The sequence below is a fragment of the Uranotaenia lowii genome, chromosome 2 (genome assembly GCF_029784155.1).
Source record: "Uranotaenia lowii strain MFRU-FL chromosome 2, ASM2978415v1, whole genome shotgun sequence".
Lineage (NCBI taxonomy): Eukaryota > Metazoa > Arthropoda > Insecta > Diptera > Culicidae > Uranotaenia > Uranotaenia lowii.
The window spans coordinates 246,504,486-246,531,878 of NC_073692.1; positions in this window are offsets into that span (position 1 = coordinate 246,504,486).

The window sequence follows — 27,393 nt, forward strand, 5'->3', positions numbered from 1 at the left end:
TTTCTGTTATTGCTTCGTTTGATGAATCTACGACTCATCGATCATGAATAATAAATAAAAAAAAATCACCTCGACCAGGAATCGAACTCGAGTCCACTGATTACCTCTCCGACACCCAACCAATAGGCCAAATCGTCAGATGAAACGAGTCAAGCTGTAGCAGCTTTATAGCAGTTAATTTCATCGAGTTGAATTCGCTGCTAGATTCTACGGTAGAAAATGCTCATCGTGCCCCAAAAATGGTGCTTATCTGCCCCAGGGGGGGGGGGGGGGGGGGCAAAAAAACCATCTAAGAAGATAACATAAACGATACAACAGTTATCAGGAGGCAAAACTAGCACTAATGGATTAACAAAATAGATGGTCATTATGCCCTTATCTCCTATACTGTACATATTTCGTGTTATCCTTAGGTGGTTCCGATATATTTCAATTCAATGAAATACTGCCAAATTCTTGGAGGTTATATGACTTGCATGACAATTTTAAATTTTCTTTTAAAATATTCTCGTATGTACAATACCTAAATTTTGTGCATATTGACTTCTGATTGCATACTGAAAGGCGCTTATCAACCATATTTGTTGTAAGCAGTAGGTATTATTTTCTTAGTTTTTGCATAAGGTGTGAAACAACTTCATAAAATGGAAGAAATATGTTGGGTTTTATGATCAAATGCCTTTAAACCAAAAAAAAAAACAGTGCATTTGGTAAAATTTCACAAAAAGAAGAGTATCTACGCCAATTTCTCGATCGAAAAAGAGTACATGTACTCTTAAAAGAGTACGTATGGTATCCTAGTATTCTAGCATCCACATAGGTTAACCTCCAAAGGACAGATTAGGATGTCGAGAACAAACTTTTGTGTGGGACATACTTAAAAAACATGTTTATAGGTTTCGCAAACACGATCTATGAAAAAAGTCAAACTATTTTTCAACAACTAAGCGGCGCTACTACGTGTTTAAAACTATTGCCTTATTGAAAACGCAGAATTAGGTTAGGCAGAAGGTTTAATCATTCGGGGAGGGTGAGAGGACTTGATTCCTTAGCCATATCTCGAAACCGGAATCAAATGTTCTAGAAAAAGATACCTTGTGGAGAAAAACTTTGTTTGAAAAATTCAACAAAATGTGACACGGAGATCTTTTTTCGTCACTTTCAAATGTTTCCGACATGAAAAAGTTAAAATAAAAATATCGTTCGAGCATAAAATGAACTTCAACTTGTCATCTTTTCAAAGCAGTCTAAACTTTAGAATAAGTTTTTTTTAATGGTTTGGGTTCAATTGTTCCCAAGAGTTCAAATCATAAAAATATTTCTTCTGAGCACGAGGTTACTAGAATTTAACTACCTTATAAGTTTTTTTTCCATACAATTGCCTAGTAAAAAGGACTCGTAAAATTTTGTATAAATATTAGAAAATAACGCTTTTAAGTATAATAAAAAACGAATAGAAAGTATCCTAAATATAAAAAAAAAGAATAACTAGGTATATACCCCCGCTTTTCTCATCTCATTTTTATGCTTCATCAAATTTAGTAAATATTGAATACCTTCTCGACAATGTCAATAGATGGTATATTACGAATTGATAAGCCATGATAAACCTTAAGAGAGGAACAAAACATCAAATCGATCAGGGTCTGAACCTTTTCCGGGCAGCATTTTGAACAGCTTCCTCCAGAACCATGCGTTTGCTGGCTTTAAGAGCATAGTTTATCAAATTGTGAATATTTAATAAGGTGTCGAATAATCATTAAGCGACACATCCCTGGTAGGATTGCGCTCGTCAGCGTCGTCTTGCTGTTATTATTGCTGTTGTTGCTGCTACACATACAGTGAGCGAAATAAGAATAGCACCACTATGTTTTTTGCTTGTTAAAATATGAATGATTGAAAATTACGAAAATTTTCTTCCACAGTTTGTTCTGAATTGCTTAACGGATAAATCAGCATAAGTTTACTTTTTTTGGACGTAGCAATTGGCGTTGAGGACCAAAAATGTGAAAAAATGGTGCGAAATAAGAATAGAACCACTTGAGTTTTTCAATAAAAACATATTTATTTTTAAAAATTTACTGAGTAAAAGTGAATAATAATGCTTCTACGAATTATTTGAATAGAACTGCATTTTTAGGAGTTTTCCAGAATTCCAAAGGTCTCCAAAGGTATTAAAAGGGGGTTTTAAGAGATGCTCCTCTAGCATTAAGGAATTTGATATTTGAGCTATAAAACTTCATCAAACTGCTTGATTTATTCATTTACATTCATAAGTATGATGCAAAATGATGAAACATAGATTTGAAACTAAGTTTGAATCCAAAAAGCAGGTTGTAATTCAAAAATACTAATGTTTTTTTAATAGTCAAACACTATTTCTCTAATTTTAAGTCATAGATGGCAGCACTATCTTGCCATTAAACCAAATTCATGCCCATTTTCGAATATCCGGGATTAATTAGGGAGTGCTGGATGATTTTGATCAAGATATAAATACATGTACCGTGTGAACGCTTTGGAAATTTTAAGATCACTAAATCCAAAAAAAATAGAATTGCATCAAGGTCACTAAAAGTGATTTTTTTGGACCGATCATCAGTTAAAAGTTATACTTTGCGATGGAGCTTGATGGACCAGACGGCTAGCAGTATTATTGGTATGATTTGCAATTGAATCGGAAGTTGAGATGAGCAGGAATTTTGGCAGTTTTACATTTTTGTGCTGGTGATTCTTTTGCAAATCCGGGAAAGTTTTCTGCAGCGTGAACTTCCACAAAACTGTGATGGGAAAATACTTCAAAATGATGAATATGGGCCTAAATAAACCTGCAAAATCAATATTGAGACTAAATTTGGTTTTACCTGCAAGATAGTGCTGCCATCTACGACTTGAAACTGGAAAAAGTGTGGTTTACTGTACAAAATCAAAGTTTTTGATTTCCAACCTATTTTTTTCTGATTCAAAATTAATCGGGAATGTTTGTTTCATCATTTCACGTCATTTTAATGAAGAAAGTAAGTAGTGTGGTAAAGAATTACAGCTTAAATATCAAATTCCTTAACGCTAGAGGAGCATCTCTTAAAACTCCCTTTTAATACCTTTGAAAACCTTTGGAATTCTGGAAAACTCCTAAAAATGCAGTTATCTATTCAAATAATTCGTAGAAGCATTATTATTCACTTTTATACAGTAAATTTTTAAAAATAATCATGTTTTTGTTGAAAAAACTCAAGTGGTTCTATTCTTATTTCGCACCCTTTTTTCACATTTTTGGTCCTCAACGCCAATTGCTACGTCCAAAAAAAGTAAATTTATGCTTGATTTATCCATTAAGCAATTCAGAACAAACTGTGGAAGAAAATTTTCGTAATTTTCAATCATTCATATTTTAACAAGCAAAAAACATAGTGGTGCTATTCTTATTTCGCTCACTGTATCTGCCTACAGATAGGAGAAGACTTGAGGGGAAATTTATGCAGCTCAGCTTTGGACTTCCTTCGATGAGTGTATGAGACGAGATTCACCTTCATCGCATCCCGGATGGAGCGTGGCAGCTTCCCAGTTCCGGAACTAGGTACCCTAAGCTTCTGCGGCAAGCATGTCTTGATACACTTTGTGAATAAAGAGCAATGATAATGGTTGGGATAACTACTACGTGTGTTGGCTAATGTTCCATTGCACTGAACTTGGTTTATATTTGCATCAGCGTACCTTCGTCGAGATAAGGCTGGTTTGAAATGTTCAACATAAGAACGATACCGATGCAAAGTAAGTAGAAGGTAGGACTGCGGGAAAACCATAAGGACAAGCAATGGCATTCGTGGAACACATATCGCTAGGCGTCTGGCTAATTCATTTCTTGCAGATGAAACACGCAGATTCTAGGTTTTCTCGTCTAATTATTTTGCTCACCTAGCAGAAGTTTTAATTTTTAAAATTGACAGATGTTTAGTTTTAAGTATATAATATATAAGGACAGAACTAATATCACTTTATATTGATAAAAAAAACTTTTTTGAAGAATTTTTCGAAATATATGTCGTGACTTCGAAACGCATTCGTCTATTCACTTTTTGTTGATGTAAATTTAGTAATTCAAAGCAGATCTCTGCATTTTTTTTTGAAAATGAAAGATACGAACCTGGTCTTTGGTGCCTATTAGTTTGGAATGGGTTAACCTTTTTTTCACATTTTTGATCCTCAACGCCAATTGCTACGTCCAAATAAAGTAAACTTATGCTTGTTTTATCCGTTAAGCAATTCAGAACAAACTGTGGAAGAAAATTTTCGTTATTTTCAATCATTCATATTTTAACAAGCAAAACACATAGTGGTGCTATTCTTATTTCGCTCACTGTATTATCAATTACACTGATTTTTTTAAACTTTATTTAGCATATTAATGTAAAACATAATATAAGATTTTTTTTTGTTTTTGCCAATCATATTAGTTTTCAGCACTATTAAAAGGATTATGATATACATTTAAAATAATAAAATAAAACGTTCGATTTTGGCAACACAAAAATTACGAGCGTTTCGAAAAAAATGATTCTTTTCTTGTAAAGATTTAGTGCTTGGCATGATGAATGCAGAGTGTCAAGATTTGTATCTACTTATTTAAAAAAAAAAGATAATTTTATCACACATTTGCAGATCGAATTAAAGTTTTGAGTCAAATTGATGGTAATTTTTGATTTCCTTATCCAGTTATACATTTGCTCAAGTAAGTTCACCATAAATAATTTAGTTAGAAGAATTTTTGATTAACCCTTTAATGCATAATGTTGTTTTAAAACAACAGTGAAAAAGTCAACTTGTGTGCATTTCTTCTTAAATAACTTACATGAAGGAGTGTTCCGTGAATATCAATGCGTTTTTGAGATAAGTTTGATTTAATAAGTGTTGTTTTAAAACAACACTATGCATTAAAGATTTTAGTTTCTTCCACTTCAATTTTCAAAACGTGCTATGGACTAGATTGAAATTTCTTTTACGTTACAACCACACTTCGGAATCTTCACTCATTTTCATTCGTCGAACATTGCCGGAGAAAACTCTCGGAATAAATATTGTACACAACCTTGCACGCAGCTTTCTAAAGCGTCCCCATTTTTGATAAAAGCTTACCAGCGCGTTCGGCAATCGAAGCTTTCTGTTTTGTTTACAGCGGTACTTAAAGCTCGTCGACAAAGATGACAGTGGATAAGTTTCCATGTTTTCACAAGCAGGTGGCACTAGCACCTCGAACCAATGTATCTCTGGAAGGAAAGAACGGGATGATTCAAATTTGGGTGAGTTAAATTTTTAAACTACAGGGCGGACTCGATTCTACGTAGACTTGATTGATCGAAGCCTAGATTATGCGTGATTTGATTTTCCGTGTATTTCGACTCGACTATCCGTTCAAATTTTTATTTCGTGATTCTATCAACAATGAAAATAAACAAGAAAACAATAATTCTGCACTTCTTTTAAAATGAATGTTTTTACAATTAAAGTGAAATAAGATTTTCAACAATATTCTAAATTCAAGCATTATTATTCTTGAAGCTCAAGATTTTCTTTATAATTTTCTTTGTTTCGAAATGTTTTCTTCTTGAACGAAGTTAATCTGCTCCTTCAACTATTATCGAAATGATATTTATCGCCTTCTAATAACGGGTACCTATCGTCCTCGTCGTTGAAATCTGTCTCTCTGTATGGCAATTTCGAATGCGAATAACGTAAAATTTACATTTTTTCTAAGTGAATTGAAAAACGGTACAATTTACTTTTTTGCTATGTGAATGAAAAAAAAAATACCGAGAAAAAGGGTTGAAAAAAAGCATAAGCGGAAAAAGTCCGATTTTCTAAGGTCAGACGGATTGTCAAAATTTGTGAGATCACAACAGTTAGTTGATTCATCATTTGAAGAAAAAATGAACAAAAAATATTATCAGAGCAAAATAAGGCCGGAACAAATTTCAAATCCTACTTTTGTCACTCGGAGTTGGAGCATCGCAAGGGGGGGAAATGCGAAAAACAAATAAATTGGAAATTATTGCACGAAAGCTTGTAGGCGACGAAATTGTATACCATATCATTGCAGAAAACCTATAAATCAAGTAATTTTTCATCGCAAAATTCATTAAAATAAAAAAAATAAAAACAAAAAAAAAGGTGAAATAACTCCCATCTTAAAATATACATTTTGGTATTGTAATTTTTCAGATATTTTAAATTTTTTTGGAAATTTACATAAAATACATCAAACTTTATTTATTCCCCCCTTCGGGTTTTCTTTTTATTTTGATTTGGGTGACAAAAGAAGAAATTGATATTTGTTCCAGGCTTATATGAATGTTCAAAGTTGAAGTTTCAGTGCGCAAGCATCCCAGTTCTATAATATTATGAACAGTAACAGTGTAGCATTTTATCCACTTTTTACATTCAGAAAAGTCAAAAAAAAAATTTTGTGGGTAAAATTTTCTGACTTCTGTCGGATTGTCGAATTTCTTAACTATCTTAAATCAAAAAAAATATTTCTACTTCTTATTATTCTAACACCTACATGGCCGAAACGTGTTTGCATCCTGGAAAATGCCTTCCTATTTATTCTTTTCATCATAATATCTGATACATAGAACATGCGTTACAGATACTATTACGGCCAGGCCAACCATGTGATGAAAAACGCAAAAGATACAGGAACAAGAGAGGAATAAAGTTTGGAGTTTCCTGCCAAACGCTTTATATGATTATATGGGATTTGTTATAATGTGAGAAGATTTCTTGGAATATGTTTTTGTTAAAATAATACTCCTATTCATTACTATTTTCGATAGCATTTAAGACTTTAAAACTTATTCTTTAACGTGCGCATTAAGTAAAGGTTTGGAAAATGGAAATTTAACGAATCAATCGAACAAACGAGCTCGAAACAACAAATTGTGAAAAAAATTGAATCAACTTTTTCAGTATCTCTCGCGTGAGCTTTCATTACGTCGAACGAAACATCTTAAGAATTCAGGATTGGATTAAAAATATAACCTACAAACTTTTTACTAGTTTAATCTTCCTTTTCCAACACAGTTGGTGTAAAAATAGTTTTCGAACAATCACCAAATTTTAATTAATAAATATTTGTATAATTCAATTACCTGTCTGGGGTAAGATGCCACGAAACGCAAATCAAAGAGACACCTTGTAAATCTCGTTTCCATATGCTCGAATATAATTGTTTTGCATCACGCCTTTGTCAACGTTAAAATTTCATTCATCCAAAAATTTATCTGTATGATTTCAGCTAGTAGAATTCGTTGTAGTACCTATTTTTTTAGACGTTTTCAACGTTTCTACAGAATCATAAACTAATGAATTTTTATTGTATTTCAAAATTTTAATACAAACCCTTTTCAAAGAAATCAATGTGAGCCATATCTTGATAATCTGATGGTATAAAGGGTGATACGGTCAAAATTTGGTCAAGGGAAAACGCGTGTAGATCGGTGAAATCGTTTATTTAAAAAATCTAATTAAATTTCTTTTTCAAGTTTAATTAGCATAAAATTCAGGAAAAATATTCAGTTGGGCTTCCGCTTTTCCAAATCCGGATTGCCGGGCCTTACGCTTAACCCCTGCCATCAGATTTTGTACAGCCACCTTCTCCACCTTCTTCGCCGCAGATAGCCAGATTGCCTTGAACTGCTGCTCGTCCTTAGCAGTTTTTTTGGTCTTCTTTAGGTTCCGCTTGACAATAGCCCAGTATTTCTCAATTGGGCGGAGCTCTGGCGTGTTGGGAGGGTTCTTGTCCTTAGGAACCATCTGCACGTTGTTGGCGACGTTCAACTCCATGGCCTTTTTACCGTAATGGCAGATGACAAATCCGGCCAAAACAGTGCGGAACAACCGTGTTTCTTCAGGAAAGGCAGCAGACGTTTATTCAAACACTCTTTCACGTAAATTTTTTGGTTGACAGTCTCGGGAGCTATGAAAATGCTGCTTTTCAAGCCACAGGTACAGATGGCTTGCCAAACCAGATATTTCTTCGCGAACTTTGACAGTTGCATGTGCTTGAAAATATTTGCTACCTTTCCCCTTCCTTTTGCCGTATAAAACTCCTGTCCCGAAAGCTGCTTGTAGTCGGCTTTGACGTAGGTTTCGTCGTCCATTACCACGCAGTCAAACTTCGTCAGCATTGTCGTGTACAACCTCCGGGATCGCGCTTTGGCCGTCGTATTTTGTTTATCATCGCGATTTGGAGTCACTACTTCTTGTAAGTCGATAGTCCAGCTCGTGTTTTGGCTCAATGCACGATTGTAGACGATACACCCAGCTTATTTGCGGCATCTCGGAGAGAGAGGTTAGGGTTTCGCTTGAAACTATCAGCAACTCTCTTTGTCGTCTCAGCGGCTTCCGGTTTCCGATTTCCCCCCAGACTTTGTGGCTGTCGACAAACTTTCCCCAAACACTTCAATTACATTTGTAACGGTTGATTTGACAACTTTTAGCGATTTTGCCAGCTTTGTGTGCGAGTGTCAACCAAAAACTGACCAAATTTTGACCGTATCACCCTTTAAAAGATTGGAATCAGCTTCAGATTCTGTTATTAACCCAAAAAGTGACGTTCCGTATCTGGTTTAACTGTTTCACTGGAAATATTTAAAAACCAATAAAAATAAACTTCGATATTGCCTCAACGATAAAAAAAAGAACGGGCTTACCTACCAGTTTCTTGAATAAGATTTAAGGTTCCCAAGGCAAAATTTCTCGATTATCCCTGGACTCAGGGTTCTTCGGGAAATAGATGGCATTCATTTCTGGTTGTCACTGCTTGTTTTTATGATTTCGACCCGTTCTTGTAGCAATTTTTGACAAAAATTTAGATTTTCCAACATTGAAAAAAAAACACTCCCGTCACTTTTGAGCACAGCCTACCAAGCCTACCAAAAATTCACAGGGTCTTGGTTTTGTGATTGGAAACAGCTTCTATTCAGCAGTAAAGATTTGAAAGTGAAAAACTCGAATTGTTCAATAAAATCACACACCGTTCATATGCAGGAGTTAGCACTCGATGCACTTTCGTATAATTTCTGAAAAAAAAACAATTCATATTGTTCATTACATCCGTTACCATCTTTTCAAATACTGTATGACAAAAAAGACTCGAGCTCCCGTGCAAAATGACCTTTAAGGAAGGTTAGTATTGAAGTAGAGTCTGATTTGTGGGTGTACCGATGCTGCCATTTATTATATTTAATTTCTGTTCATGGGCAATACATGCATTTAATGAGTGTAATATTAAATGGAAAATCTTAGGCATGATGTAATGTGCAGCTAAGTTTTTGTTATTTTCTCTACAGTAGTTTAAATTTCAATTGAAAAGTTAATGATCCACATCCATGTATGTATTCACATATTTAATCTATTGTAAAATGAATAACACCAACTTAAAAAGAAGATTTTAGATCTTAAATATTTCTGTCGTCGGGCCATATTTTCATCCGTGAAATAATTTATTCCAAATATTTTACGGTACTGTCTAAATGAGCTAACCATAGTTTTCTTTTCAATTATCTCAGGTCTAATTGACAAAAAAGGATTTGATATTTGGAATGGCCTAAGTATTTTAATGATCAGGTTTTTAAAAAAGCTTACACAAACTTGAAATGTATTTTAACTTTAAAATTATGCTCTTTTCTTTTAAACCGTCTGCTACATCTAATGCCTCAGAGGTATTTCAATTTCTGCCTACAGCCAATCGAAAGGACTTTCGTAAATCTCTTTCATTCCGCCCATACTGTTTTTGATAGGCAAAAAAATGCAAACACAAACCCTTGAAAATTGTTTCAAAGTGTGTTTTCATAGAGCTATACCTGAGTCGGTGTTTTGTAAAGGGAGGATTATTGTAATTCAAAATCAGAACGAGAAGAAACCCGAAACATCATCATTCCTCCAGGCGGTTGAGAACTGTAAAGTGGAAGGAAGGTACACTAATATGTGATTTTGATGATGAAGACGGTCCAACAATTCGGTGCTTTTGATGCTAATCGCTTCGCCGCACTTTCAACCCTTCAGTGCCAGAAATACAGTAGGTAGCTGCTGGCAAGATAGAACGGATGGACGCGTCGAGAAGGGATTTAGCAGATAGATTTGAAAATGAGTGAGTGAGGTTCATTAAAAACCGTTTGATGTTCATTTCAGCCAAATGGGAGAACTCACTTTGTTAAATGAAAAGATAAGTTGGATTTCTTCACACTTGAATTATGAAAGGAGTGCAATCATGAGCAGGGGAAAACTTTAGTCTATCCTCATGGAAAGTGACATTTGAGTAGATTCGGTAAGCGTACATTGAGAGAATATTTAATGAGAAATGGTGATACATTAAGATGTGATACAGTCCAAAATTCACAAAAGTTTAGTTTTATGATAACAAACAACTTTTGTTGTACGAAAAGCTTTATCGTTAAGTATAACATTTTTATTTTTTTTTCTTAAATCGAACATCCACTGGAGCTAAACAACTAAATTTTCAACACTCTTTCGGTTGTAGTTTTTACACACCTCAACCATTTTTTCCTAAATTCTGAAACACACATGGTCTGCCTAGTAGATAAAATTTTATTTGATTTTTCTTGAGTTTGTTCCATAAATAATTGAGATATTTGAACTGAAACAAGGGTACATTTGTAGATTTGTTGTCGTTTTATCCCAACCCTCCAGACGGGGTTTAGATTTCATCTTTCTTAACTATATAGAGATACTTCAGATGGAAATGGCTCAAATATTTTTTAAACCCGCAATTTGTCGAAAAAGCTTTCTCATTTGCGATTCCCGATCGACACACTATTTTGTTTATTTGAAAGTTCACTTTTAAATTGACAAAGAGTGTATTCTACAGTATGAAAGACAGTAAAAAAAACTTAAAAACCTACCGTCCAGTAAATTGACAAGTTTTCTCTTTGTAAGAACGATCTATTCAATAGAACGCTCCTGTGTAGGTACAGTGATTTCACAGTTTAAAACATGTTATAAGCGTAGCTGTATGGTTAAAAAAAGTGGAGCATTTCAAGAAAATAGCAGAAAACAGCAAAAAAACGAGACATTTAAGACTTGCATAGACATTTTTTCCAAAACAGCAGAACAGCACTTTCTCTGATGAAGTTATAAATAAAAAAATCGATCCACTTAGCCTTCCTAAGCCGTTCGCAAAATTTTGAACAATTCTTTTTTGCTTGTTTTGACTAGTAAATTGATTTCATTCCACTGGTCACATATCTTGACCGATATTTGTGACTTTAGATTCAATGTTTAGGTAATTTTTTCAAGATTATAAATATATTAAACTTAAATTGATTTGACGTAGCAGATGACCTATAGAATGCTTTGAACAGAAAACCTCCGAAAATAGACATCATTTTAAAACTCAAATATCTGCAGTATATGTTGGTGTATTAATTTTTTTTATATGTTTTGAAATTGTCAGAAAAAAATCTTTTCAAAAATATATAAAAATTTTATGATCTCATGGGAGCTTTGGCAGTAAACTTGGAATTACCGGAAAAAAATTCTTACTTTTAAAAAGAGGTAACATTTTTTCTTAACAGCGCTGTATCTCATTTTTAATTGAACCGATTTTCAAAGTTCAAATTTTGTTTTATTTTGAAAACATGATCATTATTTTCACCGAATACATATAGTATCAAATATTACTGTTATTCGTAATACGAGAATGAAAACAAGAAAAAAATCTTTGTTTTCGTACCCGACTGTTACGATGCGCGCGTTTCTCATTTTGTTATCGCGATTCCTTAAAACTTTTCATGAAACCAGCCCACTTTTTATATACCCAATGATAGATTTTATTCTCTACAATCGATTGATATGCTTTTTATGTGGTTTTTCAAAAAATTGTAGCAACGTTTTCCGAATTTACAAGATATCGGAATCCGACCAGATTTTCCATGGCTCTCCCGGTCATGCTCTCGAAATCTGCCTTCAAAGCAAAGTGAAGGAATCGCCGGCATGGTTATGTAGGGTGGTTTGTGCTGCTACGTATGAATGTTTTTACGTAATTCATAGCTAAGTCATTGTCTTCATCATTTTGATTGATTTTCAGCTTTTCAAAGTTACAGAGACCTAGTTTAGAATTTATTTTATCTTTAATGCATAGTGTGGTTTCCAAACGAATTTTGATTTGAATAATTTCGGAAGCTCGTGGATATTATTATGTTCAAAACAATCACAACCAATATTACAACGATTTAGATTTTTAAGTTTATAATACTATAAATATCAAGTTTTAATTTACATGTGAAATATTAAACAAAATATGCATAAAAGTAGTTCAAATCATAATTTGAACTCTTCGTGGTGTTATGAGAATTAAAAGATGCTTTAAATGAATTAGTAATTGCCATATCAATTTAAAAAAAAAGTAGTGTTTTAGACATAGTGTTCCAGAAAATTGTCATATTGCATAATATTTTGAACGACATCTTTTGTTTCAGTGATATTATTTGAAATAGATATTCTTCATTTACATAAGTGTGATTTTTATTATTTTACTCATATTTTCTTCAAAAAGATTCATAATTTAAACTTAATATCAGGATTCAGAAAAAAAATTAAAAAAAAAACTTCAAATAAATTATAAATAATTTATGATTCAAACTTCAGAAATAATTTAATGGATTCATAATGCTGTGCTTCGAATTGTGAGATCTAAACTAGTTTTTCGGATTTTATTATTTAACTTTGACTTTCCAAATATGAATTTTGTGGACTTTTAATTCAAAATTCACCATTGGAAGCTTAGTATTGTGAACAATGAATTTTTGAAAGTGAATTAGAAGCTCATAATTTCGATGTAAGAGTTTTGAAATCAGAAAAAAATAATTTTGAACAAAAAAATATGAATCGTGAATATTGAATTACTTATTCCGAAATTTTATTCATCATTCGGATTTGAAGTTCAGATTAGTAATCTGAAATATAAACAGCAAATCTTATTTTAATACGTTTGGTTTTAAAATATTTCAAAAATTAACATCGAAAACATTCACACTTGTGTAAAAGTAGTATGTATGCATGTAAATTTTAGGTTATAACAAAAATCAAAGATGATGCCATCGAAATTATTTTGCAAAATGAGGATTCTTAAAAATATCCTAAAACATTTCTGTACTAGGTCTCTGTAACTTTGAAAAGCTGAAAAACAATCAAAGTGATGAAGACAATGACTTAGCTATGAGTTACGTAAAAACATTCATACGTATCAGCACAAACCACCCTACGTAACCATGCCGGCGATTCCTTCAGTGTGCTATAGGAAGGCAGATTTCAAAAGCACGACCGGGAGAGCCATGGATTTTGTTCGATTTAAGCTCTCCCGGGGGGTTGTGTTTGCTTGCTACAAAACGTTTCAAAATCTGGTCTAATTCCGTTATCTTTTAGTAAATTCGGAAAACGTTGCTACAAATTTTTGAAAAACCACATAAAAAGCATATCAATCGATTGTAGAGATTAAAATCTATCATTGGGTATACAAAAATTGGGCAGGTTTGATGGAAAGTTTTAAGGAATCGCGATAACAAAATGAGAAACGCGCGCATCGTAACAGCCGGGTACGAAAACTACGATTTTTTTTCTGGTTTTCATTCTCGTATTACGAATAACAGTACCTAATATTTGAGATACTATGTGTATTCAGTGAAAATGATGATCATGTTATCAAAATGAAACTAAAATTTGAATTTTGGAAATCGGTTCAGTTAAGAATGAGATACAACACTGCAAAGCAAAAGTTAAAAAAAAGAAGCTTTTTTCAGAAATTCCACGCTAGCGACCAAGAATTCCATATGACCTTCAACTTTTATATATTTTTAAGAAAATTTATTTTTCCCAATTTCAAAACTTATAAAATAATTTCAATACGTCAAAGCAATTAAAAGATATGGGAATACTGAGAAGACATTATTTTCGAGGGTTTTTTTCCATTCGAAGCAGAATCCAGACGTTCGGATAAGTTACATCAACTGAAATTGTATAGATTCAGAAGCTAGAATAATTTCCTAACTCTCGGGTCATATTGACCCGAACGGCTTATGTGTAACTTTTTTTCGGCTTGCCAGTTGTGGCATTTTCGGTGGTCACCGGAAGTTGCTTTTCCTACAGGTTATGTATCTCGTGGTTTTAGTAATGTGTTCCAAATTTCATATTTTTCCAATTTTTTTTTTTTTAAAGATATGACGATTTTGAAGTTTGCTTCGGGTCATATTGACACGAACGGCCGGGGAAGGTTGTTTTAATACCGATAAAAAAATACAATTACAATTACAAAAAAATACAAATACAATTGACGGATCTTATAAGGAACTATTGATTTAAAATATTTTTAATGTTGCATTTCAAGTTCAATGATTTAAGATGGATGTGATTGACTACTCACAAGCTAAGCTGAAGTTATAAAAAAAAATGTCGGTCAACCAGTTGGAAGAATACTCGCTGTTATTTCGAGCTCTAGAGTTATCCCATGCAATTTTAAACGTCAGGCTTTTCAAGCAAAAAATCAAAAAATGAAATGTTGAGGTTGAGATAGTCAAGACAAAATCAGAAACTTGGTGACAAAAATCAGCATAACTATCCACCTTTTTGCTTTAGTTTATTCTCAGGTCAAAACGTTCAGCTAAAATGTTAGGTTTCCTGTGACTTATAACACGTCTCTCTTAATTTGGAATGGTTTTTCTTATGCATTTGTGATTGTTATCAAAAAGGAAAAAACTTTAACAAATATTCGGCACTTTGATACTTTTAAATGACGAATGTATTTTTTTTCTTATCTGGATACAAACTACCCATCATTGTTTTTAAACTCTGCTTGCTGAATATGTACACTAGAGAGGAGAGGATGCCATAGTAGCAGTGATAGTAGCTCGAAATGTATGGGCAGCTGGTTGAAAGTGACTTCCAATGTCCAATCATTCCAAAACTGGCCGAATATAGTCGAATATAGTTTTTCTGGATAAACTTTTTTTATATGCTCTTCTGTTCTAGGAAAACTGATATTTCTAGAGTACTTTGCATGGTTTGCATCGTAGCTGTGATAGCCGTGAAAATGTCCACCTGATTCGTTTCAAGTACAAGCAATTACCAGTCGCTGAGTTACTTCGTCCTTTTATTTGAATGACAACAACCCGGTCCAGGACGAATCGCCGCGGGGTAGAATCGCGTTCGTTTTTTCTATGGTTTTGACAGCGATTGTTTCCCCCGTCTGTCCGGATGATGGCAGCTTTCCATTTACTCGCTGTCAATGTTTGTCAGGCTCTGTGCACTTGTTAACGTCTTGTACTCTCTCATATTTTCCACCACATGATTACGACAGGTCCCAGCCAGGCAGCGTTTGGCGAAAACGCAGCGAAACAAAACGGAACCGTTACCGGTGAATGTGCTGAGAACATCGTACCGTCATCCGAGCAAAGAAAAACCACCCCGAAACAAACCCGGTCCGAAGAGGGAAAGTGGGAAGACATATTTTTTCTCTTTTCCTTCCCAAGCAACATTCTCGTACAACAAACACACGCAAACAAAAGTCTGTGTCTACGTACGTATACTGCTTCACTTGGCGGGCGGAAAAATGCTGCATTTTCATTTCACCGTTCTATTGTCATTCCAAATTATAGCATGTCAACAGCACTGCTGCAGTCAGGAAAAATGATGAGCGAAAATAAGTCTACCCATTGCTGGCTCCACCAAGTCTAGTGGTTCGCAAATTTGATAAAAAATTTAATTTTATCTTAGACGAATAATTTTTTAAGATATATTTTTAGTGAGAAGCTTGGTCCAAGTGAATTTATTGCAGCAATTCAGGGGCTTACGATTCTTAATTGCATGCACGAACTTTAAAATGATTGCGATGGAATGTGTTGGCGCTTTTAAGTTCATTTTTCTGAGATTTTAAAAACCTTCCGTTACAAAATATATAGTTTTTGATAAATTTGTGATGTCATTACGCATTATGCATTAATTGCAGTATAATTTGGTTTTGTTCGAATTAAATTTTACATTTATTCAGTCAAAAATGCTTTTATAAAAAAAAGGTAGAAGAGTCTGCATACATTTAGGGGCGGAAAATAAGTCTTTCGATGGATGAAATTTTGATGTTAACAAACGCTTGATGCAAAACAATCATATTTCAGCATATGGAACCGAGATTTAATAGGTGAATCTTTGATTAACGTTTTGACTGTGTTATTTTTTGACTGTGACCTAAACGCTATTAAAATTTTTCTTCTTAAGGAATCCCTCGATGTACCGAAATCAAAATGTTCAGAGTAACGGTTGAACGTCTTGATCACGCCGATCAATGCACTATTTGCCCCAGCGCCATTCTGATAGAAAGGGCTCCAAACTGCCGATGCATATTCCAGGATGGAGCGAACGAGGCTGCAGTAGAGGCTTTTCAAGCAGTATACGTCTCTGAAGTCCTTCGTCACGCGGAAAATTAGTGTTAGATTAGTAAGAATAGAAATTCGCCTGCAGTTATGCATCCTTTCGATTGAACCTACTAACTCTTTTTTCCTCTTGATTAAATCTCCTACAGTTTAATTCTGGCACGAAACTGTAATGAGAGATAAAAACTTGCTTTCAATTTTGAAAACCACTGCATGTTGGCAGAAACAAAAAAAAGTGAAGAATCATGACAGGAAGGATAACCGTCGCTCAAGGGCGTTCGGGAGGAAAATAATTTAGCCCACCAAGTACTACAACAACCGATGACGTTTCCGAAAGAGTGCATCCACCCCCATCCGATGATGCTGTTGAACGCGGCGCGGTAGTCAAAGTGAGGCTTTCACTACAGGAACAAGACGTGGGCACCATCGCGGTGGAAATGAAAAAAGAATAAGGATGTTGCACAGGAGGACGAAAAAGTGAACAAAAAGAATATTACACTTCGAATGAATGGAAAAGGACATGCAGACAGAACCGTCAAGAGCGGATGATTTTGAATAGGAAAAGCAGGAGAATTTTACCACGGTTAAAGGAAAAAAGTAACACAGCGCAAAACGATTACAAGGGAAGAAACGCCGTGACAGCTACTGGTTAAGCGTAATATGTTTATAAGTGAAAAAAATCTAGCAAGGATGGGTTGGGGAGCACTTTTCACCATTCAGCAACGATTCGGCGAGTCGAAAACCCCCCATTTCTGTGGGAATGCGAATAGAGTTTGCAACTGAGCTGAGTGTCGGGAGACTTGACTGTGCCGTTGTTGCAGGAAAAAGGAAAACCGCTCCGAGGGAAATTCATTTCGAGGGTGCATCGTGGAATTTCATTTATAATTTGTTTTGAGCTTTCATTCCGTTTTGAGATGAATGCTAGTGACACATAATTTATTCAGCATATTAAAATCTTTGAGAAAACAGCTTCGCAAACTGATGGAAAAGATTTTTTGAAAATCTCCATTCAAATATGTAGGTATTCTCGAAAAGTATAAGGCTTTAGTCTGAGCTGATATTGATTTTTAAAAAAATAGATTCTCATTGATGGAATGTATGAAACTTAGCCAATAGATTTGAATATGGCCTAAGTGATTCTAATTTTCAAAAAAAAAAAAAAATTAAGAAAAAATCTTTATTGTTGTTAGTAAATTTCTTCTTCACAAGTGCTACTAACAATGTTTGAAATAGCGTGCCTATTTTAAGGCGCGTCCAAGTTAGTAACTGATCGTACTATCAACCTAATTGTAGAACAGCAAAAGAAAAAATAAAGTTGTGTGAAATCCAGTTTGGAAGTATGTTGCAACTTTTGACGCGTAAACGGTCCTCGTTAGATCTCATTCACCTAACATTCACGTTCTAGTCCCGGTTATCCCGCAATTTTCTGATAAAAGCGCTCTGGGGTTCAGGTCGAGTCCAATCAAACCAAGTTTGATAATTTAATGAAAACATTTCCAGTTATTATAACAGGGTTATTGGAGTATTTTAAACATATTTTCATCTAATATTGTTTTCGCATTTTATTTCTAGAAATATATATTAAGAAAAGAATAATTTTTGTTAATTTTTTATTTCTAATGCATTTAAATTTTTTTTATTCGTGCCTTTAGCCAACTTGTACATCTAGGTAAAACTAACAAACAGTTAAAAAGAAAAAGGTCATATGAACTCCATCTGTTGGTCAAACATAAAAAATAACAAAGAAATAAGCTTACTTACTTACTTAACGATCCCGCGCCGATCCACCGGTGCATAGGGCCGTGGTAAAAGACCTCCACTGTTGACGATCCGGAGCCGGCGTCTTCACCTGGTCCCAGTCAAGATTCTCCACTTACGTTCCCGAATCTCGATTTCTAGCGCCCTTTGATGACACCGGCGATGTAGTTCCTCATTTGAGATCCAGTTGCCAGGCCACCAAGTGCGGATGATATTCCGCAGGCAGCGGTTTACAAATACTTGAAATTTTCGCGTAGTTACCGCATATGTGCACCAAGTTTCGCACCCGTGCAGCAATACGGATTTGACGTTTGAGTTGAAGATTCGGATTTTTGTTCGTAGAGAGATCTGGCGTGACCGCCAGATGTTTCGAAGACTCGCAAACGCAAATCGGGCCTTTCTGATCCGGGTTTCGATGTCTTTCCTGGTACCACCATCAGGCGTTATCTGGCTACCAAGATACTAAAAGCACTCCACTTTCTCAACTTGCTGTCCAGCTACCATGAAATTGGAGGGATTTTTTGTGTTGATCTCCATCGACTTGGTCTTTCCAACATTGACTTTGAGACCTGCTGCCTTGGAACTTTCGGTGAGGTCGTCGAGTTTGCTCTGCATATCCGGTTGTGTTTGGGCGAGCAAAACAATATCGTCAGCCAGGTCAAGGTCGTTCAGTTGCTCCATTGTTGAAGGATTTCACGGCAATCCTCGGTTCGGTGCACAGTCGATCGATCCAGTCAGAATCTCATCCATTACGATGAGAAAAAGTAGCGGTGATAAGATAGATCCTTGTCTCACTCCAGCGGTTACCGGGATTGGTTCAGACAAGACACCATCGTGCAAGACCTTGCACGAAAATGCCTCGTATTGTGCTTCGATGAGATGGACTAGTTTCTCTGGGACCCCTCGTCGCCTTAGAGCCGCCCAGATGTTTTCATGGTTAAGTCGGTCGACTGCTTTTTCGAAATCAACGAAAACCAGCAGAAGAGAGTCCTGGAATTCGTTGATTTGTTCCAGTATTATTCGTAGCGTTGTGATGTGGTACATGATCGTCCGGATCGGAATCCAGCTTGTTGCTGTCGGAGTGTAGCGTCGATTTTCTCCTGGATCCTGATCAGGATCACTTTGCAGAGTACTTTGAGGGTTGTACAGTCAGCTTTCAGCATTTCAGCAGGAATGCAATTGATCCCAGGTGCTTTGTTGGATTTCATGTTTTTGATTGCCGCTTCTATTTCAGCCAGCGAAGGCGCTTCCGAGTTGACGCCATTTATGCGACTTACTGTTGGCGCTTCGAGCTGCGGATTCTGTTGGCCATCGCTATTCGTGACTCGGAAGAGTTGTTCGAAGTGCTCAGTCCATCGTTTGAGCTGATCTGTTCGATCGGTCAATAACTGACCTGCTCGGTCTTTCAGCGGCATTCTTGCATTAGTCCTTGCATCACTAAGGCGGCGAGAAAGGTCATAAAGTAATCGGATATCTCCATTGGCGGCGGCTCTTTCTCCCTCTTCAGCTAGGGAGTTTGTCCAGGCTCTCTTGTCTCGTCTACAAGCTCGTTTAACTGCCTTTTCCAGCTCCGCATATCGTAAGCGGGCGGCTGCTTTGGCTGACCCGGTACATGCCTGCTCAATTCCGACTTTCGCCTTTCTCCGATCATCGATCATCCTCCAGGTTTTATCCGACATCCATTCACTTCTTCTTCCACACACTTTACCGAGAGTACCATGGCTCGTCGTGGTAAAGGAATTCTTGATTCCACACCACTGTTCTTCGACTGTTCCGTCTGTCGGCAATTCCGAGGCTCGGGATTCTAGCTGTTCAACGTATGCCCATTTCACCTCTGGATTCTCCAACCGGCGGACGTCGTATCGACACCCGACTTTCTTCTTGCGCGGTTGGACACGCGCAACTCTCAGTCGTATCTCGCCAAGGACGAGGTGATGGTCAGATGCAATGTCTGCGCTTCGTTTGTTGCGGACATCAAGAAGGCTCCTTCTCCATTTCCGGCTGATGCAAATGTGGTCAATTTGATTTTCTGTTCGGCCATCTCGAGACACCCAAGTGACCTTATGTGCTGGTCGATGGCGGAAGAGCGATCCACCAATCACCATGTTGTTGTTGCCACAAAATTCTACAAACAGCTCTCCGTTTTCGTTCATCTGTCCTAGACCATGGCGCCCCATGATACGCTCAAGGTCTTGATTATCGGAGCCAATCTTTGCGTTGAAGTCGCCCAAATGGATTTGAATGTCACCCTTCGGAATTCTCTCTATCACGCTGTTCAGTTGACTGTAAAACTGCTCTTTCTCCTGCAAATCGGCAACGTCAGTTGGCGCATAACACTGGACCATTGTAAGGTTTCTAACCCGTGTTCTGAATCTGGCTACGATGATTCTTTCGTTTATTGGTTCCCATCTAATGAGGGCCGCGAAGGCCTGCGGGCTTAATAGGAAACCAACTCCTCGTTCCCGAGTAGCATGTTCTCCTCGTATGCCAGAGTAAAGCAGGACTTTCCCGGATTGAGTCTTGTGTTCTCCAGTATTAGGCCAACGGACTTCGCTCAATCCCAGAATTTCAACCTTGAGGCGGTTAGCCTCTCTAGCAAGTTGTTCCAGTTTGCCTTGTTGGGCAAGGGTTAAAACGATCCAAGTTCCAATTCGTGTCCGTGTTTTCATGCTAAAAGTCGTCGCCAAAGTTTCAGGTCGGTCATTTCTTTCGGGTTCCGTAACAATTTCAAGTCGGGAACAGTAGGTTGTTAACCTAAAGTCCCTATCCCGCGATGGGGCTGCCATCTTGGACTTAGCTGGCGAGAGCCGCATTTCATAAATTCCCCTGACCTGGAGAACAGACGCTCGGTTGTTGTTGCACGCCGCCCCTGACCTGGGGAACAGACGCGTGCGGCCACCTTCTCAGTCTGCATGCGACCAAAGCATCCACCGGGGTTGGGTACCCGATCTCCGCTTAGGTTACTCGCATCCCAGCCGGCACCACGGGGAGGTAGAGATAGGAGTTGTGAATAAGAGGTGATGATCACTTTGGGGTCTCGTGTTGCATATTATCCACCATTTACCAGCAAAATAAGCGATAAAGTTTAATTTTTTTTTTGTAATATTATGTCCTTGGATCAGTGGTCGGCAACGTTTTAAGTCGAAAGAGCCAACACAGTAAATGAAAATTACCGAGTTCGGTAATATTTTTACCGAAATCCTAACATGTGTAAATCGTTAAACTGTTCGGTAAGTTTTTCGGTAAAAAATAAACGAACATCGGTAAATGAAGAATCGATTTACCGATGTTCGTTTATTTTTTACTGAAAAAAACCGAACTCGGTAATTCTCGTTTACTGTGAAAAGTTAGAAGTTTTCATACTTTTAAGTTTTTGAAGAGCCACAGGTTTATTTTTCCACCAATCAAAAATAATGCTAACGCCGAGTTCAACCCTGGTTTTAAGCGTACGAATACATTGACGAGTATGAATACACTGGAACTGTGACGCTATTTTAACTCAGTTTGAATTTCCCTGTGCGCAGCTAAGACGTGAATACGAGGAGTGTATTTGAAGAGAAAAATAGTGTTTGGTAAAGAAAACAGACGATGTCTAATCCGGAAAACAGTGGATTCCATGGATACGCGGAGGCTTCAACGCAGGATGTGCTGAGGCAAATGGCGGAACAAAACACCCATCTGCTGCTGATACTTGAGAGACTAACAACATCAAATGCAACTCCAACGGCCAATCAGTGTAGAAGTCCGGACCAGATAATCGAATCGCTGTCATCGGTTATTTAGGAATTTCACTACTCTGGAAGAAGAAGGTCGGAATACTGATTCTCCAAGATTCTCAGCCAAGACCTCCTTGAACTGACGATGATACAGTTGATTTGTCACAATGCTGTTTCCAATCTTGATCACTGAATTCAAGATCTTCAACTATTTCATTGGGAAACGCCTAAGCACAATGTGCTTCAGTGAAATGTAAAAATGTCGTGGTCAATTTCGCTCTGAAGTATCTTTGCTGCTCCTTTATTTCTGCCAGTCATGCTTCTTGCTCCATCGGTTGCTATAGCTACGATTTGTTTCAAATCAATATCGTTGTTTACAAGCAGAGTATATTCATTATAGAATACCGTACATCGAGCGTGAAATTAGCCCATGCCAAGCATGATGACGTACCGTCAACTGGGGCAACATGCAACAATTTTCAACTTCAATGGCTTCTAAAATCTTAATGCTAACAGATAATCATACCTCTTGTACATCAAAAGTTTTAAGGTGGATGGAACACCAAATTGACGTAGTCAGAAAAATTATTGGTGTAACCAGTTATTTTTAAATTTACAACCAACAGTGTTGGTATAGGATAATGAAAGCAATATAAAGTTTGTAAGTGATATCAGTAAGCCAATCCGTCATACTAGGTATAGTTTTTTACGGCATCGAAAATTGTAAAAATTTGTACATCTATTGATCGATTTTTTAAATTGTTTATGAACATCAAAGACTTTAAAAAACTCTTTCACGATGTTAAAACTTTGTCATCATCAATTTGATATCATTCATTGATAACTTTATTACAGTATATTGAAATAAAAATTGAATGAGTGTTGTGGTATACAAATGTTGCATCTAACCCTGCTTTTGCATGATGCCCCGTTTGACGGTAGTTGTTATGAGATTTTTCATACATTTCATAGGAAACTTAAATCTTCGTTTTTCATCATTTGAATAAAAAAAGTTCAGTAATTAGTGTAAAGGAACTAAAGTTAGTGATGAAACAATTGATTTCAGTATGAAACATATTTCATAAGAATCATTCCAAAACTCGAATTATAAAATAGTTACGAGAAAATATGATTTATAAATTTTATATTTTACTATTAGGCTGGAACAAATATCAATTTCTTCTGTTGTCAGTATTTCATGGTAAATTTCGTTAAAAAATTCAAGTATCCGAAAGATTACAAGACCAAAAAAGAAATTTTTGAAGATGTAAGTAATTTCACCATGTGTATTCTTGATTTTATTGAATTTTTCGATAAAAAGATTACTTGATTCATAGGTTTCGTGCAATGATATAGTATAAAATTTTGTTGCATACAAGCTTTTGTGCAATTTATTCCAATTTATTTGTTTTTCGCATTATTTTTTATTGTCCCCCCCTCGCGATGTTCCAACTCCGAGTGACAAAAGAAGGATTTGAAATTTGTTCCGGCCTTGATGAACTCGATATTTACGTGTTAAATGATTCATTAGGACTGTTTAGGCATAGAAATCGGTCCTTTACGGCAACGAGCGAGGCAACACGATTTCGACACGGCGCAATTACCGACGGCGCAAACACCGACGGCGCGACCACCGACGGCGCGTGAGGCGCATGAAATATTTCCAGCCTATTGTGATAGGACTCCGCGAACTTCTTGGCGGGAGATTTCGCGTCTTATGCACCGCAAAGGATCGGCTTGGGAATATCGAACCGCCATCCCATCGATCACTTACGATTGTTCCAGCACGACGAGTAGACGGCCAGGCCGCAAGTTAAAAGAGATCATTGTTCTAAGTTTAATATTTGTTAAGTGTTTAGTAATAAAATTAACTAAGTAATTAAAGTCGTTTAAAGTTAAAATAAATGTGTAGTCTAATAGTGCAATAAACTATTTAACTTGTGTACGAGTTGTGTCATCATTGGACCAAACAGAAAAGTGAATCTAGAAAAACTTACCCGAAAATTTGGGAGCTAGTGTCCGCCTCAATTTAATGTCTGGGAATCACCCACTGCAACCCTGAGCCCTCGACAAGGACTATTAGGTATGTCCTCTTGCAATATTTCCAATTTTTAAGCTTACAATATGCCTGGAAATAGTTTCCAGTAATAAATATTTACACGAAAATTCAGATATTTCCGCGCTAAATTCGTATTTTATGCAGAATCGCAAACCAAACCGTATTTTTTTAAGCAGCGCATAAATCTGGGAAGTCGAATTTATTAATTTGAGGACAGTGGCGTACAAGTTAATCGCATAAAAAAAATTATTTTTTGGATAAACTGATGAATTCATGCTCGCTATTTTTCATAACAACTACGTCATCATTCTGGAAATCTGTCAACCAATATGGCGGATGAGGTAGCCTTTTATGTCCAAGAACTTTGTTTAAGAACAGCATTAGCAATGTCTTCTCCTCTAGTTTGTCCCGTAAGCGGTTGCAATCCAAGAAGCTCTGCTTTTGGGCGTTGAACACTATTATACTTTGCATAAAGGGCGACTTGTGCGGTATCAGTACTGTCGCAAGACTCATCAATTGCAAGTGATAAGGCAATAGATTGTCGAATGTTTTCCACTTGCAAAGATGTAATATTCGAAGACATTTTATGCACCCTGTATTGCACTGTTTCAGCTGATAATGGCAAATCATGATTTTTTTCAACATTTTTTGGTGGTTTTTAAAATCCGTAACAAAGCAACACTTTACGAAATCACCATCTGAGAATCCGCGATGCCAGGTCAATGTTTGACGTTTTGTAGTTAGGACAAATGTATGGCCATTTTCGAAAGCTCTCCGAAAGCTTCCTAACTAATCTAAACTTTTCTATGGAGGACATGGTGTCGCTAGTGTTTGCTTAATAACTCCAATGGTTTGCCCTGTTTTGCAATTTCCAACGACACTGCAAAACTTGCCTATTTGACGCGTTCTTCGATTGCGTCCAAATGTTCAGCAATGAACATGATTTTTGATTCCGTAGATGAAGCTCTTCAGCGGCTTTCTTTCGTTCTTCACCTGCAGAATATTTTCTTGCAAATAATGCATGCTTTTTGGTGAAGTGTCTTTTCAAACGAGACTTTTTATTCTGTGTCAGTTTTTCGTGACAAATTTAAACAAGTCCGTAGGATATCTTAATTACATGTGGACGCCAAAGACTCTGTCCTATCCTGATAGGATACCCGATCGTTTTCTTCTACCCTTCTTTTTTTCGTTGTAGAAGCCATGCTTGCTCTTCACCTGTAATAGATTTTTTGTTCAGATAGACATCCAAAGAGCAGAGAGGGAATTTGAAATATTTTGCCATATCAATGATACCCACTTTATTATATAAAAGCTTTTGGATAACGAAAATTTTTTTAAATACTTTAAAGTGGAAATTTTAAAGTCTGGCAACATAAAAATTTAGTTTTTGAATAAAATATGAAACACTGTTTGACCGCCATTTGAGAGAAAACATATACCTTTATACCTTTATCAGGTTTTTTTTATTTTTTTTAATTGAACTCTCATCCGTCCCGTTAGAGTTCCTGGAGTGTCAATTCAACATTCCTTACTAAGGCCGCCATATCTTTTTTGTATCTCGACCGATTGCATAGTTTTGGAAATATATTTTTCAGACAATATTTAGCTACAACACTTCAGTTTTGCGTAATCCAAAGTCTAAGCAAAGATCCGAAAATACATGCTACGTAGGTGTGGGATATTGATAATAAAGTTTGATGTATTGACAAAATGCGCTATCTTGTAAATTGGCAACCTTCTTCGCTAGCATCTGACGTCTCTCTACATTAGTATGATTCCCCCTCTCGCATCGACGACGTCTTCAGAGTTCTCTCTCTCATATGACCGCCGTTGATTGACGAACGAGCAGTGGTCGAACAAGCCGCTCGTGTTTCGGCGTTTTCATCAGACGGAAGCAACTTACAGGACAACCAAAATAGGACGTGGTTCCGCTTAGACAACGGATTAGGAGGCGATTTCACATTTGGCGACCGGTGACAGAAGTTAAAAGTTTGTGAGTTCCTGCATGGCTGAAAAATTTTCAAGAAAAAAAGGGGGAAAAACAAGTGTTAACACGCCGAAAAAGTTGAAGTTTGAGTGTGAAAAAATCTGGCGTCAAAAATGGCGGCTGGATTGAATTGCTTCTCTTTGAAGCGAGGTGAACATAATATTACATCGGCGGATACCGGGTGTTTGAAGCTAGCGAATATTGGATGCAAATTTGCGTTTACCGGCGGATACCGGATACATTGTGTTGCATTCAATATTCTAGTCGGCGGATGCCGACTATGGTGAAACTCTAGTTGGCGGATACCAACAATGAATCAAAATCTCTTCGGCGGATACCGATTTGATTTAAGATAGAGCAATAATCTAGTCAGCGGATACTGACTAGATTCAAAATCACTCCGGCGGATACCGGATTGACCGAGAATAGAGTAATATTCTAGTCAGCGGATACTGACTAAGAATAAATATTTCACCAGCGGATACTGGTTTGAAAAAAAAAACAATATTCTAGTTAGCGGATACTGACTAAGAATTAATATTTCTCCAGCGGATACTGGTTTGAAAACAGAGCAATATTCAAGTCAGCGGATGGATACCGGTTAAATCGTTGAACAGATCGGGCACGGCTGACACCGTTTGCTTTACTCTGGCGGATGCCTGTTGATGGATGAAACAATCTTTCATTCCAGCTTGGAAAAACTGAACTAAGCTTTATGAGTATGAATTTCTCCAGCAGGATACTGGGTCGATGTGTCTTTGTATCTAAAATTTACCGACAGACGTTGGATTAAGTTGGAGCGGGTACTCCCAATAATATCTGATAGCAAAGGATGCGTTAACATGTGACTGAGTGACGAATCCAAATCCGACGAATTTCGGATAATCGATAAACAGTTTGGTTCATTATCCCTCGGATTGAAATTATAATTTAAGCAGATAACAATTTGATAAGTCCAGTGTTCATCTTAGGAAATAAACACGAAAAAGAAAACAATTAAGATTGTTGAATGTTGATGTCTTAATGCCTTTATTAGAATGAAGAGGAATGTATTTGGGAAATGAAACTGACGTTGGAATCAAGAACTTCGAAAGAAAAAACGATTTTTGCAGTAATTCAGGACTGAAAATTTATAGCTGCTTTCAATAGTGAATCCGAGATTTAAAACTGGTTAAAATATAAAGTTTGGAACTTAATTTTAAAACATAGAACGGAATTTAGTTTTGATTGAAATTCATTCCTGGTATATAAAAAATGATATAAAGAAATAATGATATGAGGATTCATCTCGATCTATGGAAAATAAATTCAGTAATTGAATCTGAAGTCAATGCAAATTGTGTAAGTTAAATGCTTGAAATGTGAGTTTGAAGCAACCTATTCATAAGAAATAACGATTAAGAAAACATTTGAAATAAGTTTTATTCTAAGTTGTCT